At 43.7% G+C, this 18,984-nt stretch overlaps 1 long non-coding RNA gene across 1 annotated transcript in view; it reads right to left on the bottom strand.

Moving 5' to 3' along the window:
- Positions 1–906: 906 nt before the first annotated feature.
- Positions 907–18,984, bottom strand: part of LOC130302987 (uncharacterized) — a 164,497-nt gene continuing 146,419 nt past the window's right edge. Inside the window, exon 4 of the long non-coding RNA XR_008853125.1 lies at positions 907–1,571. This is a non-coding gene — a long non-coding RNA (uncharacterized LOC130302987). The remainder of the gene's footprint in view (positions 1,572–18,984) is intronic.

Below are 18,984 nucleotides of genomic sequence, written 5' to 3'. Positions count from 1 at the left end.
CAGAAAGTTGAACAGATTTGTAAATGACTTCTATTAAAAAATCTTAATCCTTCCAGTACTTATCAGCTGCTGTATACTACCGAGTAAGTTGTATAGTTCTTTTTGGTCTGACCACAGTGCTCTCTGCTGACACCTCTTTCTATGTCAGGAACTGTCCAGAGTAGGAGCAAATCCCCAGAGTTTACCTCTCCTGCTCCAGACAGTTCATGACACACAGAAAATGTAGGAAAATGCTGCGGTGGCGCTTCCAAGGAATTACCCCAAAGTCGTGGGTATTGGTATAAAGTAAATGATTTATTTTTACAGCATAAAGAAATCAAAGACAATAAATAAAGAAATAAAGCAAGATGCGTTTTGGGAGTCACAGCTCCCTTTTTCAATTGCAGGTGGTTGCTGTATGGCCAGGTGACAGGTGTAGGAATTTAAATACAGGAAAAAATGGTGCCAAACCAGGTGAGCTGGTGACGTCATGTGGGATGGATGCCGGGGCCAGGTGTGGACTGGGCAAGAGAGACCTACATAGTAAAACATTTTCAATAAAGGAGCATGAAAACCACGTAAAACATGAAAAAATGCATCGGTATAGTCTTTTACAGGAGTATTTAGTTCAAATAGAACCGCGAGAAATGTCCGTAGTAGCGACCAATCAGAGAGCTGCCGGTGTCCGTGGGACCAATCAGGAGGCAGTGGGCGGAGGCTGTCATTGCTGTGCTGGGTTGCCGCGGCAGGTACTGAATGGAGACGAGCCTCTTGAGGCTGATTGGTCGCTTGCTGTTAGATAGTGTAAAGGTGACCAATCAGGATCGTGCTGCACATGACTGTGTACAGTTACGCTGTCATAGGGGAAAGTCCGTGTGGGGATGTCATCCAAAAATGGGCATGGGGATAGTGGGCTAAATTCTGATTGGCTGTCCGTGATATCGAGTGAGCCAATCAGAGGGGGGACGTATAAGTCCCGGTTCCAAGTCTCTGCCGCTGGTGGCGGTAAGGTGTCTTTCAAAAATGTCAGCCAATCGCTGCTGGGATGGTCCGGGTGTTGGCCAATCGGAGAGGAGACGTGTATATCCTCTCCGGGTGTTCCCTGGAGGCCTCGGCGGCAAATCTTTTTTGAAGAATATGACCAATCGCTGCTGGGCAGGTCCGGGCGGCGACCAATCGTGAAGAAGGAGGTGTTTTGGCGACCAATCATGAAGAAGGAGGTCTTTAAGCGCTGTCAGGGTGCCGGTATCAGACTTTAACTTTGACAGTTCGGGCTGTCATCCGATCTGGTGGTCATCTGGATATTACTTGGAATGTTTCATGGAAGGGCTGTGAGACCTGTAAGGGAATGGAGAAATAGAGATAGAGAGATAGAGGGGAGGGGAGAGACAGGTGGCTTCTGCAGCGGCTTGGTGTCATCTTGTCACGCAGTGAGGAGGCATCTGCTATGGCTGTCATGATGTCATCGGGACCCATCGACTTGTATTTAGCTGGCATCGGTGAGGCAGGTGGACTTGCATCAGTGGGTGGAGGAGTGGATTAGGTAACATTTTCGATGTATTCATCATGGACAGAGGTGTCAGCAGAGATTACTGTGGTCAGACAGAAAAGAGCAACTCAACTTCCTCTGTCGTATACAGCAGCTGATAAGTACTGCAAGGATTAAGATTTTTTTAACCCGCGTGCTATTAAACTTCTAGACGCGGCTTTCAAAGTTGATCGCTGCATCTAAAGTGAAACTAAGCTACCCCAGGCTATCTCAGCAGACTTTTTGGGATCGCCGCGTTGAAATAGCGGCATCGCGAACAGCTGCCTCCTGTTGTCCAATCGCCGAATGACTGCTCAGTGCCTGAGATCCAGGCATGAGCAGACAAGAGGCAGAATCATCGATCAATGGTTTCCTATGAGAAACCATTGATCAATGTAAAATATCAGGGTGTGCAGTGTTATAGCCCCCTAGAGAAGCTATAACATTGCAAAAAAAAGTGAAGATCATTTAACCCCTTTCCTAATAAAAGTTTGAATCACCCCCCTTTTCCCATTTAAAAAAAAAACAACTATGTAAATAAAAATAAACATATGTGGTATCGCCGCATGAGGAAGTGTCCAAATTATAAAAATATATCATTAATTAAGCTGCACGGTCAATGCCATACGAGCAAAAAAATTCCAAAGTCCAAAATAGTGTATTTTTGGTCACTTTTTATGAAATTAAAAATGAATAAAAAGCGATCAAAAAGTCTGATCAATACAAAAATGGTACCAGTAAAAACTTCCTATCACAGCGCAAAAAATGAGCCCTCATACCGCCCCATACGCGGAAAAATAAAAAAAAGTTATAGGGGATCAGAAGGGGACAATTTTAAACACATAAATTGTCCTGCATGTAGTTATGATTTTTTCAGAAGTATGACAAAATCAAACCTACATAAGTAGGGTATAATTTTAATCATATAGACCTACAGAATAAAGAAAAGGTTTAATTTTTACAGAAAAATGCACTGCGTAGAAACGGAAGCCCCCAAAAGTTACAAAAGGGTTTTTTTTTCTTCAATTTTGTCGCACAATAATTTTTTTTTTCCATTTTATAATAGATTTTTGGGTAAAATGACTGATGTCATTCCAAAGTAGAATTGGTGGTGCAAAAAATAAGCCATCACATGGATTTTTACGTGCAAAATTTCAAGTAATGATTTTTTAAGGTAAGGAGGAAAAAATGAAATTGCAAAAACGGGAAAAAACCTGGTCCTTAAGGGGTTAATAGAAGTAATTTACAAATCTGTTTAACTTTCTAGCACCAGTTAATTTGAAGAAAAAAATAAAATAAATTGCTTTCCACCGGAGTACCACTGTTGGATGTCATTGTAGGTCATTCTCAGTGAATGCATTTATTTCCAATATATGTCACTTTTTTTTTTATCACAGTTACTTTAGTTACAAATAGTTACAAAGAAATGATGGCACTCAGTGATGTATGTTATTATTGGAGAATAATAAACTGATGCAGCAAAAATTTGTCCAAAATTTCAAATAAAATTTGGTGATTCTGAATATGTTGTTATTCATTTCAGACAGATCACATGACCTTAGACAGCGGCCGTGAGGGCCTCCCCTATATTGCCTTCTAAGCAGACCTTTTTATTTCCCAGGCAATCAGTACTATAGTTGCAAGTATCAGACTTACGCAGCAAAAATTTGTCCAAAATTTCTAATAACATTTGGTGATTCTGAATATGTTGTTATTCATTTCATACAGATCACATGACCTTAGGCAGCGGCCTGGAAGGCCTCCCCAATATTCCCTTTTAAGCAGCCCTTTTTATTTCACAGCCAATCAGGACTATACTTATAAGTATCAGACTTACAGCAATGACAGCCCAACCAGGAAACCCTGCTGTTTTGTGGGAATAAAGATATGAGTGGGTGATAAAGGTATGACAGATATAAGTGAGTAAATGGCAGATAGTGGATTAGTGTCAGTTTAGGATGTGATTTTCATAATGAGGAGAAGAGAATAAACAACTGAAAGATTTTAGAGAGTGATAGGATGCAGTCAGCTGAGTCTCCATGAGTTTATTAGAACTGTCATTGTTTCGAATGCAGTTGCAGCTATACAATTTGTGAATCACTAATTTTCACCATATCCCATCTCATTATTCAATAATATGAATCTTATAATAATAATGATAATGGCTAATAATGTGCCATTGACTCATGAAAAAGATATAAATGTGTATGTGGAAACACTCCTTGTTCTCACATACTGTATCTGGCTGCTAATACTGTCAACAAATATTGGTGTATTCATAGAACACTTTTATACTTCAGTCTGTGTCCAAATAAAAATAGTTTTTCAAGTTCATGATTCAAATTCAAATTTAAATCCTGTGCTGATAGCATGCATTGCCTAGTGAAACAGATGCCCAAGAATCACAGACATGACATTACCCATTGTTTTGCAAATATCAACAGTAGTTGCGAATAGTGGCACTTAAATGATCAAATAATTTAGCATCAAACATCAAGCATTTATACAATTTTGTAAGCTAGTTTCTGTCCAACTGACAATTTTTATCCATTTTACATCCAGGTACTCATAATGCACCACTGCTGGCTTCTATAAATGTCTTGTCCATGATGTCCTTTATATATAATAAATATATTTAATTACTAATTGATAGCACAACCAAAATTGCTACCTGCTGTAGTTCTACATCAAACATTTAAACAGCACCATTATATTTTAGTATGTGTCCTGCATTTTCTGAAAATTTTAATTTAGCATTTTTTAAGATTGTGTTAAAAGTTTAAACTGCTTCATGATTTCCCTTTTTAATTGCTTTCAAAATGTATGGTTTCTTCATTTTACAGGAAAATCAGGCACACTGGCATTCGCACATGTAGCCTTGGTGATAGAAGACAGATAGACAAATAGATAGATAGATAATTATTGGACCTCTTGTAGAAAATGTGATGCTTCACCCAAAACCACTGTGTGCATAAAAGCAGCGGGCATTTGTCTCCCTAAAGGTATAATTTGTGGACTACTTGTTAAAAAGCTTTTGTTTTATCTGATATCACTGTGTGTATAATACCATGTGCACAGCCATGCACTGTATGTTGCTGTCACTTTGATGTAACTAATGCTTTCTTAGTGAGAAGAGCTTAAATGGACACTGTCAGGTACAAAAACTTTTTATATTTTGGCAAAACATTAACCTTTCTAATATACTTCATAAGAAGCACAGCCTTGGTCTAATTCCAGTAAGTGAGGGTGCTCTCTTCTGTCCTATCAAACACAGAGGAGTACTTACAGTTAGGAGAGAGCACAGAGGAGTACTAACAGACAGGAGAGAGCACAGAGGAGTACTATCAGACAGGAGAGAGCACAGAGAAGTACTATCAGACGGGAGAGAGCACATAGGAGTGCTATCAGACAGGAGAGGGCACAGGGGAGTGCTATCAGACATGAGAGAGCACAGAGAAGTACTATCAGACGGGAGAGAGCACATAGGAGTGCTATCAGACAGGAGAGGGCACAGGGGAGTGCTATCAGACAGGAGAGAGCACAGAGGAGTACTATCAGACAGAATAGAGCACATAGGAGTCTTATCAGACAGGAGAGCACAGAGGAGTGCTATCAGACAGGAGAGAGCACAGAGAAGTCCTATCAGACAGGAGAGAGAATCAAGGAGTCCTATCAGACAGGAGAGAGCACACAGGAGTACTAACAGACAGGAGAGAGCACAGAGGAGTACAATCAGACAGGAGAGAGCACAGAGGAGTACTATCAGACAGAAGAGAGCACAGAGAAGTCCTATCAGACAGGAGAGAGCACAGACTTTGTCCATGCCTGTGTTTTAGTTTGGACAAAGCCATGATTTTTATAATCCATGATTTCTATCAAAAGGAAATACAATTTTCTTATGAAGTATATTAGAAAGGTTAATGTTTTTCTAAGATGTACAACATATAAATTGTTTTTGAATCTGACAGTGCCCATTTAAAGAAGTTGGATACAGTGCTAGGAGACCACTTTTGGGTGGCACTTTTGAATCAAAATTGGCCTTCAAATGGAATCAAATTGGATGGTCCTTTAATCATATAATTTCAAAACTATTTTTAGGAAATCAGCCCATCTCTAGTCATTATTTTAATAAGAAAACAAAACATATCATTATTTGTAGCAATTGTAGTAAAATTGCTCTTATTTTCCTATAAGTTCATTGCATTCCAAAATAATACATAGTAGGTTTGTAAGGACAGAAAGTTTCCATTGTTAAAAAAAAAGAAAAGATAAAAAAAATAGATAAATACATAAAATAATCTGTGGTTTTCAGTATAGACAGCAAACATTTTACCCTTTTTGATATGGGGCAAATGGAAAATGTTTGGAAAGTTAATTTCATGAAATTAGAACCATAGAAATGATAGCCATGTCTAATTTCATCCAAACCATTGTGGAATCAGACAACCTTCTAATGTGTATGGCAGCCTCTTGATTACCCCCTGGCTGCAAATAAATAAGAAATGGGCAGTTGAATATCAACTAAGGCTGGGTTCACATATATCAGTCGTCTGGCAAAGTTTCCCTTCGGCGTGCACCGGAGGGAAACTGATGCTAGAACTGATCCAATTTATTTGAATTGGACAGTTCACAATCATCCAGCGTCTCAATTTTGACGCCGGATGGTTGGACATGCCGGAGGGCACCGGACAGGGGAACGCAGCTTGCTGCGTTTCCCTGTCCGTTGCCCAGAAACAATGGACGCCGCATGCCATACAACTGATAACAAGTTGTCATCAGTTGTGTCGAGATTTAGGCTGAGTTCACCTATGCCGGATGCCAGACATAAGTGAACCCAGCCCAACTGATCCCTTTGGTCTTGAAGTCATAAGCAACCACCAGAGGAGTCTGATAGAGACTTAACTCTTGTATCTCTGTAGAAAATACATGCTGAGCATGCTGAACATGCATGTCTTTCATAGTCAGCTCTGTTAGGCTTGGTTCACATATATCAGTCGTCCGGCACAGTTTCCCTCCGGCATGCACCGGAGGGAAACTGATGCTAGAACTGATCCCATTCATTTGAATGGGACAGTTCATAATCATCCAGCGTCTCAATTTTGATGCCGGATGGTTGGACATGCTGGAGGGCACCGGAAAGGGGAACGCAGCTTGCTGCATTCCCCTGTCCGTTGCCCAGAAACAATGGAAACCGCATTCCATACAACTGATGATAAGTTGTCATCAGTTGTGGCATCAGTTGCGTCAAGATTTAGGCTGAGTTCACCTATGCCGGATGCCGGACATATGTGAATCCAGCCTAAGGCTGGGTTCACATATGTCCGGCATCGGGTATAGGTGAAAGCAGCCTAAATCTCAACGCAACTGATGACAATGTGCATCAGTTGTCATCAGTTGTCATCCGGTGTCCATTGTTTCTGGCACCGGACAGGGGAATTCAGCAAGCTGCGTTCCCCTGTCTGATGCTGTTCAGCTTGTCCAACCATCCAGCATCAAAATTGAGATGCTGGATGATTGTGAACTGTCCCATTCAAATGAATGGGATCAGTTCTAGCATCAGTTTCCCTCCGGTGCACACCAGAGGGAAACTATGCCGGACAACTGATATATGTGAACCCAGCCTAATATGATCAAGTAAAGAGAATCTTCGACACTGTAGCTTGTGGTGCTCGTGGATGTAGTGGAAAATAATATGTTGATAGAATCCTGGCATTCAGAAAATCTTCAATACATGTATCATTTTTATTGCAAAATAGCAAGCAGATGCAAAGTGCAGCACACGTTCCACACTAAGGCCTTTATCAACTGCATGCAGTTGATAAAAGCCTTAGTGCCGGAACTTGTGCTGCATTTTGTATCTTCTTATTATGTTGCCATAAAAATTATATATGCATTAAAGATTTTCTGAATGGCAGGATTCTATCAACATCCTAGCTCCGTAATATAGATCTGGAGGACCTAATAAAACACATAACTACTTCTCAGGTGTAAATAGAATACATAAACAAATGTTCTAAAATATTTTTGCAGGCATGTTTGTAAACAAAATCACAGAAATAGAAATAATGATTTAAAAAGAGATACCTTGATAACTACAACAGATAAGGTACTTGAGAAAATCACATTAGAACAGTGTCCTGGAGGACTTAATGTTGTAAAATGAGGATTAAACCTGTTTAATCAGATTTGGTGGACAAGCAAACATTATTCTTTAAAAACAAACAAGAAAATAAGCACCATGAAATCAATATAACCAAGTAAAACAGTTTTTCGCATGACTAGACTTAAGATTTAAACATGACAATAGGTATTAGTGTTTAAGTGGTGACAAGTGACAGATTTGCTCAGCGCAGAATTGTATGAGTGTAACTGTACTGTAAATAGATATATGTACCTATGTAAATCATGTGTTTTACATGTTAAACTGTGTAAAGAAGTGTCTCAATGGTATATTTGTATTTCTCAACGCATAGCTTTTTGACCTGAATATCTTGATAAAAAAACTGATAAAAGTTTTATGTCTTGCTACATTTAAAATATTTTTATTTTATTACATTCACTTTTAAACTGCTAGCAAATACCCTATGATCCCTTCTTAATACATACACCAAAATTATTTAAAAACCACTCTAATTATTTAACTCTGTGTTTCTGTTACGCCGAGCGCTCCGGGTCCCCGCTCCTCCCCGGAGCGCTCGCAACATCCTCGCTACGGCAGCGCCCCGGTCAGACCCACTGACCGGGTGCGCTGCGATACCGCCTCCAGCCGGGATGCGCACCCCGGCTTCCGTACCTGACTCGCTCTCCCTCGGTCCTGTCCCGGCGCGCGCGGCCCCGCTCCCTAGGGCGCGCGCGCGCCGGGTCTCTGCGATTTAAAGGGCCACTGCGCCACTGATTGGCGCAGTGGTTCCAATTAGTGTCTTCACCTGTGCACTCCCTATGTATACCTCACTTCCCCTGCACTCCCTCGCCGGATCTTGTTGCCCTTGTGCCTAGTGAAAGCGTTCCCTTGTGTGTTCCTAGCCTGTGTTCCAGACCTCCTGCCGTTGCCCCTGACTACGATCCTTGCTGCCTGCCCCGACCTTCTGCTACGTCCGACCTTGCTTCTGTCTACTCCCTTGTACCGCGCCTATCTTCAGCAGTCAGAGAGGTTGAGCCGTTGCTAGTGGATACGACCTGGTCACTACCGCCGCAGCAAGACCATCCCGCTTTGCGGCGGGCTCTGGTGAATACCAGTAGTGACTTAGAACCGGTCCACTAGCACGGTCCACGCCAATCCCTCTCTGGCACAGAGGATCCACCTCCTGCCAGCCGGCATCGTGACAGTTTCAGTCAATCTCATTACCAGTGTATATCACTAAAAGCAAGTGTTGTAGTGTAATAGGATTCTACCATAGCAACAAGTCAGTTTGGGAAAGTGTAATGTAGTCATACCTTTGGCTTCTTATTCCATTTCTTTATGTTCATAAAAATGACATTATCGGGTAGTCAGAACATGGTCAAGGGTCCGCAATTCCCATGGGCTTCCATGTCTCTCTCATCCTCAGGCATTGCTTTGACACTGCATAATAGACACACAGGTCCACCGCACCGCGCCGTAATAATGAGTGACAGTGCATGTGTTGCAGACCTGTGTGTCAATTCTACAGTGGCTAATCAATGACTGAGGCAGACAAAAGTGTGGCAGCCTTGGGAAATTGTGGATCCATGGCCACGCCTACCTGACTATTGATCCTGACTGCATGATAAAGTCATTTTTATAAGGATAGAGATATGGAGTAAGTAGCCAAAGGTATGGCTGCATTACACAGTCTGGTTACACAGTGTGCGGTTATGTAGGGTCATGTGATGTGACAGTTGCACATTAATGACAGCCATAGATAGTTTCCTGAGAGCATCAAAATGCAATGTTAGGTTTCAAAAACATAATACATTATGAAAGAGATTCTAAATGAGGAGCCAGCCAGGGTGCGTGTGATCGGCGGGCGTGCGGCGGGATCGGCGGGTGCACAGAGGTCCCGGCGGGTGCATGGAAGTCCAGGGGCAGCAGTAGAGAGACAGAGCAGATAAGTCCTCACCCTCTAGTAGTTGCAACTATAAAAAAAAAAGTGCAAAAGAAAAACAAAACAGCACCCCATAAAAAGCTTGGGGCAGGCAGCAGACCAGTGGTCGCCAAAGTGTGGACATTCATATGTTGGAAAACTACAACTCCCAGCATGCCCAGACAGCCAACAGCTGTCCGGGTATGCTAGGAGTTGTAGTGTTGCAAAATCTGGAGGGCCACACTTTGGCGACCACTGGTCTGCTGCCGGCCCCTAGCTTTTTATGGGGTGCAGTTTTGTTTTTTTCTATGTTTTTTTTTTGCGGGGGGGGGGGGGGGGTGTATGCGGTCCGTGCCACCAGCGACTGTTCTGTGTGGCTGTACCATACCTCGTGTGCAGACTGCGCTGATTGCTGATCAGTGAGTTATTACTTTCAGCACTTTTTTGGGGTATGGCCAAACAGCGCAGAACAGTCGCTGGTGGCACAGATCCCAAACACCCACAAAAAAGCTTGAAAAAAACGGCACTCATAAAAAGTGCTGATCAGCAATCAGCGCAGTCTGCACATGGGGTACAGTATGTCCACATAGCGCAGAGCAGTTAGGGGTTGCACGGACCACAAAAGCTCCCCAAATAGTGCAAAAAAAAAAACCTGCACCACAAAAAAAAGCCTTCAGTAAACATAAAAAACACAACACTACACCTACACATTGAAATAAAGTGAAAACACTACATTTACACCCGTACGACCCCCCCCCCCCATAAAATATAAATACCCCAAAGGCTTTTCCATGGAGGAGGTATACACCATGTGTTTGCCTCCAACACCGAGACTGCCAATGAGGGAGAGGAGAAAGACTTTTCATTTCTTCCTCCTCCCCTTTGTCATCATCCAATGATGATAAGCCCCAATGCCAGTAGAGGTTCCCCATACTTGTAATCCTGCCCCATATACAACTTCCCCTGTCTCCCATATAGGTAACCCCGCCTGGACCCCAGTCCGTACGGTTATGAGCCACTGATTGCTCGATTTGTTGGCTGCCCAGGAATCCAAATTGACCCCACAGTCCTCACTGAAATTAACTTTACATTTTTTTCAGTGAACATTGTCAATTTGGTGGCAGCTCAAACAAACTTTTGGGGCCCAGCACCCCAATGCTTTCCTGTGCACACAGCAGAATTTCTGCAGCAGATGTTTCTGTGGTGGATATTCCAATTCGGGAGTCCGCAGTAAGCATAGACATGTCTATTCTTTCTGCGGAGTCCAAGCAGAAATGCATTGCCATCTATGAGACAGGGCACTTCCTAGCACTCCTAGCGCTGGCATGTTATGCCAGTGCTCCGCTGTTGATGGAATGTCCGCACAGAAATTTTCCTTGCGGACATTCCCCTGTCTGAACATTGCCTCAGCCGCCTTTATGAAAATCACTAATTTAGGCCTCAAATGTGCAAGGCGCTCTTTCTGGAGCCCTGTAGTATTTCAAGGCAACAGTTTAGGGCTACATATGGGGTATTTCCGTACTCAGGAGAAATTGTGTTACAAATTTTGAGGGGCCTATTTTACCTTTACCACTTCTGAAAATGAAAAAATAAATGGGGCTACACTAGCATGTTTGTTTAAAAAGAAAAGTTTTTCCTTAATTTTTCATTTTCACAAGAATTGAAAGGAGAAAGAGCCTCCCCAAAAGAAGTAACGCAATTTCTCCCCAGTATGGAAATACCCTATATGTGGGCGAGGGGGGACAACATGGCTCAGAAGTGAGAGAGCACCATGTACATTTGAGGCCTAAATTGGGGATTTGCACAGGGATGGCTGATCATACCAGAGGTTTTTACAAAAATGCTAAAAAAAAAAATAAAAAAAACACGTGTCCCCCTTTTGGAAACTACACCCATCAAGGAATGTAATAAGGGGTACAGTGAGCCTTAACACCCAACAGGGGTCTGACAGATTATTGGAACAATGGTCCGTGAAAATGAAAAATGTAATTTTTAATTTGCACAGCCCACTGTTCCAAAAATATGTCAAATGCCAGTGGGGTGTAAATGCTCACTGCACCCCTTATTACATTCCGTGAGGGATGTAGTTTGCAAAAGGGGTACACATGTGGGGGGATCCACTGTTCTGGCCCATGGGGGCTTTGTAAATGCACATGGCCCCTACTTGAATTCCAGTCAAATTCTCTCTACTAAAGCCCAATGCCGCTCCTCTTATGCATCCTGTTGTGCGCCCACAGAGCACTTTACTTATACATATAGGGTATTTCCATTCTCAGAAGAAATTGAATAAAAAATTGGGGGGGCTTTTTATCCTTTTACTTTTTTATTTTCACGTCCAACTGCAACGGAAATTTATCAAACATCTGTGGGGCGTGGGGGCTCACTGTGCCCCTTGTTACATTCTTTGTGTATTGTAGTTTCCCAAATAGTGTGCCATATGTTTTTTTTTCTTTTTTCTTTTGCTGTTCTGGCACCATGGGGACTTCCTAAATGTGACATGTCCCCAAAAACGATTTCAGCAAAATTCTCTCTCGAAAATCCCAAAGTTGTTCCTTCCCTTCTAAGCCCTGTATTTCACCCTCAGAGCGCTTTACATCCACATATGAGGTCTTTCCATACTTGAGAGAAATTGGATTACAAACCTTGGGGGGCTTTTTCTCTGTATACCCCTTGTAAAAAGGAAAAAAATAGGACTACAAGAACATGTTACTGCAAAAAATTGAGATTTTGAGTTTTATCTTCCACTTTGCTGCTATTCCTGTGAAACACCTAAAGTGTTAACAAACTTTATATATGTATTTTTTGCATTTTCTCACAGAAAGGCCCCTCAAATACATTTCAAACTTAACCGATCCCTGAAAATTTCAGATTTTGAATTTTTCGAGAACATTTTGAAAATTGCTCCTATACTTTGAAGCCCTGTAATGGCTTCAAAAAGTAACAACATTTCAAATTTATGATGCCAACATAAAGTAGACATATTGTATATGTGAATGAATATATAATTTATTTGGCATGCAAGTATCGATGAAAAATGTTGCACTATATTAAATTAAAATATGTCATGAAAAAAATATTCTCGGAATCAAATTCATAAGTAAAAGCAACTCAGAGTTATTAATGCATAAAGTGAAGGTGGTCAGATTTGCAAAAAATGGCTGTAACCTTTAGGTCAAAATGGGCTTCATCCTTAAAGTGTACCTCTCATGAAACAAACTTTTTATATATTAAAGGTAAAGCCCTACTGAATAACTTGTTAATTGCTTTTATTAAAAAAAAAATCCTCCTTTCATGTTTTTTTTTTACTTTAAAAACTTCTCCACTAGGGGTCTCCCTAGCAATCCTGTCAGCAAGCATTTCGGACTCAGTGAGTGAGTCTGAAATCTGCTCTGTGCAGCTCCCAGCCTGTCAGTCAGACAGGCAGGAGGAAGGGGGAGCACTCAGTTCATACACAAGAAGGGAGCAAACAGAGAGGATACATTCTCTCTTCTCTTTTTCTCAGTTCCTCTCCCCTCTATCTACTTTCCACATGGCTAATTATATATGCATTGCTTATCTGCTCTCTCCACGGACTTGCTGTTGCTATGACAACCTCCTGTGCATTGTGAAGTGAATTGAGCTACTGGAGAGCATAGAAAGAAGGTATTTTTAGGGGTTTTTAAAGCAAAATAAAAGCAGGGATAGAGTTAGTCAGGGACAGATGGGGAGGGGGATTAGGGAAAGTTTAGATGGTGATATGTACTCTTTAAGGGGTTAAGGGAAAACTGTCAGCAAGTTCACCTACACTAAACCCAATACACTGGGTTATACTGTGGGTGAACATGAGTCCATACAGGAGCCACTTACCTTTTTTTGTTGGGTTGCAGCCAGGCTTTCATCCTGTAAAGTCACGTAATTCATCCCCTTTAGACCCGTTCTGCATGCCAGGGTCATACTTTGGATCCCGGAGGAAGGTGCCTAAGCCTGCCCCCTTATTTGCATATGCATTTTCTTGAACTCCACATCCCCCTGAGCGCTGCGCTCTGTATGCAGAGTGCATGTGCTGAAGATTTTACGCAGCTCTCATGTCCAGATCACGTGAGAGCTGTGCGTCCCCAGAGAGCGCTCTGCGCAATGTAACTGCATATGCACTGAACCCTCCCTACAGAAGTTGGGAGTAATGAGGGCCCGGCGCATGCGCAGTTACACTGCACAGAGCGTTCTATGGGGATGCACAGATCTCACGTGATCAGGATGTGAGAGCTGCATAAAATCCTCAATGCATGCCCTCTGCATACAGAGTGTAGCGCTCAGGTGGCGTGTGACTCCACAACACTAGGACGTGAAGTTGAAGAAAATGCATATGTGGGAGACAGGCTTAGACACCTTCCTATGGGACCCAAAGTATGACTGCCGTTAGGGGACACGCCTACGGTGCGCAACTAAGGGGGGGAATTACAGGACTTTACAGGATGAAAACTCGTTGGCAACCCAACAAAAAATGTAAGTGACCCGTGTATGGACTCCTGTTCACCCACGCCTAGTTACTGTGAAAGGCCAGACAAAAGTACACACCTGCTGGTGTTGTAAACAAATACTGTTTTAAGTGTACTGGAGCACATTGTACACCCCTCATAAGTGCATACCACATATATACTTCTAAGTGGTGTACCAATTTGTTCCTGTTATAGTCCTAAGGGCCTAGTTGCAGTAAAAGGCCAGCCAAAAGAATACACCTGCTGGTGTTGTAGACAAATACTGTTTTAAGTGAGTAACCCTGGCTAAGATGGGAATTAATAGGGCGAGAGTAAGGCCTTTGTCAGTTCTCTCTGCCGCTATGTCACATTTTATTGAAACAATAAACATTATTGAATATATAAAGCAGCTACATTTTTCTGTGGATCCCTAACTAAATTGTGATCTTTTTCTCTTTTAACCCCTTAAGGACCAAGGGCGTACAGGTACGCCTTTGCTCCCTGGTACTTAAGGACCAAGGGCGTACCTGTACGCCCGTGGGAATTTCGGTCCCTGCAGCGCGCCGGGCGGGGACCGGACCGGGGTGACTGCTGATATCAATCAGCAGGCACCCCGCGCCAATGCCCAGGGGGGTTATCAGACCCCCCCATGTAGGCGATCGCCGAAAATCGCAAGTGAATTCACACTTGCGATTTTCGGCGATTCCGGTGATGCGGGTCACGTGTGACCCGCTGACCCGGAGATACAAGGTGATCGGGGGTGTAGGATACACCCCCTATCACCCTCTGTATCTATGGGGAGGTGGCGATGTCGTCACCCCCCCAGGATCGCTGCTATTGGCCGGACGGCCGGCCAATAGCAGCCGGCAGGGGAGGGGATAACGGCCCCTTCTCGCGGCTCTGCTTGCTCCCTGAGTTCATTCAGCGGCCAGAGCTGCGAGAAGGAGCCAGGGACCCCCCCTCCGTGAAGATCGGAGCCCCTCACAGAGGAAGACCCCCCTTAGAGCAGGGAGAGAGTACAGCCCCAGGGACAGGTAGGGTTAACCAGTAAAAAAAAGTAAAAAGTAAAGTAAAAAAAAGTGTAAAAAAAAAGTTAAATTTTTTTTCCCCCCCTGACCCCCTAATAGGACCTAAAGGGTCCGCAACAATTTTTTTTAGTGTGACCCGGGCCCTATTAGGGATTCAGGGCGCTGCATTTGGCCATTTTTTTTTTTTTTTTGCTGCAGCGCTTTTTTCCCCCCCATACAGTTAGTTACACCAATCACACACACTACATACTCACCTCCCCCCCCCACACACACACCCGCCACCAACCCCCCCCCCCCCACCACCACCACCACCACCGTAGAAAAAAGGCGATGGCTCGCCAGGCATTTTCGGCAGCGGAGGCATATGCTTTTCTTGCCTCCGACTCCGAATCTGTCAGTGAGGACGATGAAGATCCAACATTCCTGTGTTCTTCATCGTCCTCCTCATCATCTAGTACTGATGATGAGTCACCTATACGGCGGCGGAGACGCCGCCAGGCGAGGCCACGCACCCCCCATGATAGTGGCCCAGTGGCCGGCACTAGTGCGAGTGGTGATGCTGCTCGTACTAGGAGTCCGACCCCCCAGACAAGTTTACCAGAGCCCCCTTCCGGTGAACCTGTCTGGAGACCCCCAGAGGGTTATCAGCCACGGGTTCCGGAGTTTGTTGGTGACTCCGGAATCCGGATTGACAATTCTGGATTCACTGAAATTGACTATTTCAGTTATTTTTTCAGTGACAGTTTTGTCAATCTAATGGTGGAGCAGACGAATCTGTATGCCAGGCAGTTCATCGCCCACCACCCTGATTCTGTTTTGGCCAGGCCCAATGAATGGTACGCCATTGATGCAGCAGAGATGAGGACATTTTGGGGCCTCTTGCTGCATATGGGCCTGGTCAAAAAACCAAGTGTCAGACAGTACTGGAGCGGGGACATCTTCTACCAGACCCCGCTTTACAGTATGGTCATGGCACGGAGGCGGTACGAGGCGATTCGGAAATGCTTGCATTATGCAGATAATGCGGCATGTCCGCCCCGAGGTGATCCCGCCCATGACCGGCTTTACAAAGTGAGGCCGGTCATCGATCACTTTGGGGCCAAATTTTTGGAGGCCTATGTACCGCTCAGGGACCTCTCTGTTGATGAGTCTCTTATCAGTTTTAAGGGGAGACTCATCTTCCGCCAGTATATTCCCTCGAAGCGGGCGCGGTATGGCGTGAAGCTCTATAAACTTTGTGAGAGTACCTCCGGGTACACTCTCAAGTTTAGAGTGTATGAGGGACGAGATTCCCGTATTGAACCCCCAGATTGTTCCCCCACTCTGGGTGTTAGCGGGAAAATCGTTTGGGAGCTTGTGCACCCTTTGCTGGATAAGGGTTACCATGTGTACGTGGACAACTTTTATACCAGCATCCCTCTCTTCACATCCCTCGCCGCCAGATCCACGTCCGCTTGTGGGACCGTGCGGAAGAACCAGAGAGGCCTCCCTATAAATTTTCTGCAGACACCTATGCCCAAGGGTGAGTCCCGTGCCCTTACCCATGAAAACCTGTTGTTGGTCAGGTATAAGGATAAGAGGGATGTCCTTATGCTGACCACTATTCATGGTAACGGCAGCTCACCTGTCCCTGTGCGAGGTACCACAACACCGGTCCTCAAGCCCGATTGTATTCTGGACTACAATCGGTATATGGGGGGAGTTGATCTTTCTGATCAAGTCCTCAAGCCATACATGGCCATGCGCAAAACACGGGTATGGTACAAAAAAGTTGCGGTCTACATGGTACAGGTTGCCATGTACAACTCTTTTGTACTGTCCCAGTACGCTGGCAACACAGGGACATTCCTCCAGTTCCAAGAAGAAGTCCTAAAGGTCCTGATCTTTGGCGACCGGGAAAGAGCAGGCCGGACTTCCCAAGGAACTGGAGTTATAGGTGCCAGGATCGTCCCAGGCCAACACTTTCCAGGTGAAGTCCCCCATACTGGAAAGAAGGGACGATCCCAGAAAAAATGCAGAGTGTGTAACAGGAGGGGGATTCGGAAAGACACCACCACTCAGTGTGACACTTGCCCCGATCATCCGGGCCTCTGCATTAAAAACTGCTTCAGGGAGTATCACACTTCCATGGAGTACTAAATTTTCCCTTTTCATTTTAATTTTCCATAATTTGACCCCAATGTACCATGTCCAGAGTACATTCCAAATTTTAACACCATAAAACCACTAAATTGCCCCAAAAAACTCATCTAAAAAAAAAAAAACTGATGAGACCTCTGGGGGTATTTTTTTCTCTGGGTCATGGGTTACTGAGTCACTATCATCGGGGACTTTTTTTGTTGCCTCAAATGCGCAGCGCTCTCTCTCCACCTGAGCGGGGTGCGCATTTGAGGCAACAGGTTAGGGACGGCCACACACGTCACATTCCCAGAATGATGATTCAGAGCATAGGGTTTGGGGTGGGCATATTTTTTAGTTTTGGCTATGCTCTGGGTCATCATTCTGGGATCAAAACCTGTTTTATAATTTTATGTCCCACTGTACCCCATTTTAGTTATTTAGTGTACCCCAGTTATTTACCCCATGTAATGCCCCTTGAGGGGGGGTCCCACTGTTCTGGCTCCTTAGGCCGCAACGCAGAAGCTCAAGGCCCCTGAATGCGACCTGCTCCTCTCAGACCAGTGTGCAAGCTGTTTACACCCAGACTTGAGGTATGTCCTTACTCCAAAGAAATGTATTTACAAACTTACGGTGACATTTTCTCCTTTTACCACTTGTGAAAATGAAAAATTTGGTGTAACCCCAGCATTTTAGTGTAAAAAAATCCAATTTTTCATTTTCACATCCCACTTCATGAATATTTATCAAACACCTGTGGGGTGTGAAGACTCACTGTACCCCTTGTTATGTTTCTTGAGGGATGTAGTTTCCGAAATAGTATGCCATGTGTTTTTTTTTGCTGTCCTGGCACCATAGGGGCTTCCTAAATGTGACATGCCCCCCGAGCAAAATTTGCTCTCAAAAAGCCAAATATGACTCCTTCTCTTCTGAGCATTGTAGTTCACCCGTAGTTCACTTCAGGTCAACTTATGGGGTACCTCCATACTCAGAAGAGATGGGGTTACAAATTTTGGGGGGTATTTTCTGCTATTAACCCTTGCAAAAATGTGAAATTTGGGGGGAAACACACATTTTAGTGAAAAAATTATATATATTTTTTTACATATGCAAAAGTTGTGAAACCCCTGTGGGGTATTAAGGCTCACTTTATTCCTTGTTACTTTCCTCAAGGGGTCTAGTTTCCAAAATGGTATGCCATGTGTTTTTTTTTGTTGTTCTGGCACCATAGGGGCTTCCTAAATGCAACATGCCCCCCGAGCAAAATTTGCTCTCAAAAAGCCAAATATGACTCCTTCTCTTCTGAGCATTGTAGCTCGCCCGTAGTGCACTTCAGGTCAACTTATGGGGTACCTCCATACTCAGAAGAGATGGGGTTACAAATTTTGGGGGGTATTTTCTGCTATTAACCCTTGCAAAAATGTGAAATTTGGGGGGAAACACACATTTTAGTGAAAAAATTATATCTTTTTTTTTACATATGCAAAAGTTGTGAAACCCCTGTGGGGTATTAAGGCTCACTTTATTCCTTGTTACTTTCCTCAAGGGGTCTAGTTTCCAAAATGGTATGCCATGTGTTTTTTTTTGCTGTCCTGGCACCATAGGGGCTTCCTAAATGTGACATGCCCCCCGAGCAAAATTTGCTCTCAAAAAGCCAAATATGACTCCTTCTCTTCTGAGCATTGTAGTTCACCCGTAGTTCACTTCAGGTCAACTTATGGGGTACCTCCATACTCAGAAGAGATGGGGTTACAAATTTTGGGGGGTATTTTCTGCTATTAACCCTTGCAAAAATGTGAAATTTGGGGGGAAACACACATTTTAGTGAAAAAATT

This window comes from Hyla sarda, chromosome 1 (assembly GCF_029499605.1).
Source record: "Hyla sarda isolate aHylSar1 chromosome 1, aHylSar1.hap1, whole genome shotgun sequence".
NCBI classification, from domain to species: domain Eukaryota; kingdom Metazoa; phylum Chordata; class Amphibia; order Anura; family Hylidae; genus Hyla; species Hyla sarda.
Note: the sequence above shows the minus strand (reverse complement) of the source record. Positions and strands in the feature narration are given on the sequence as shown.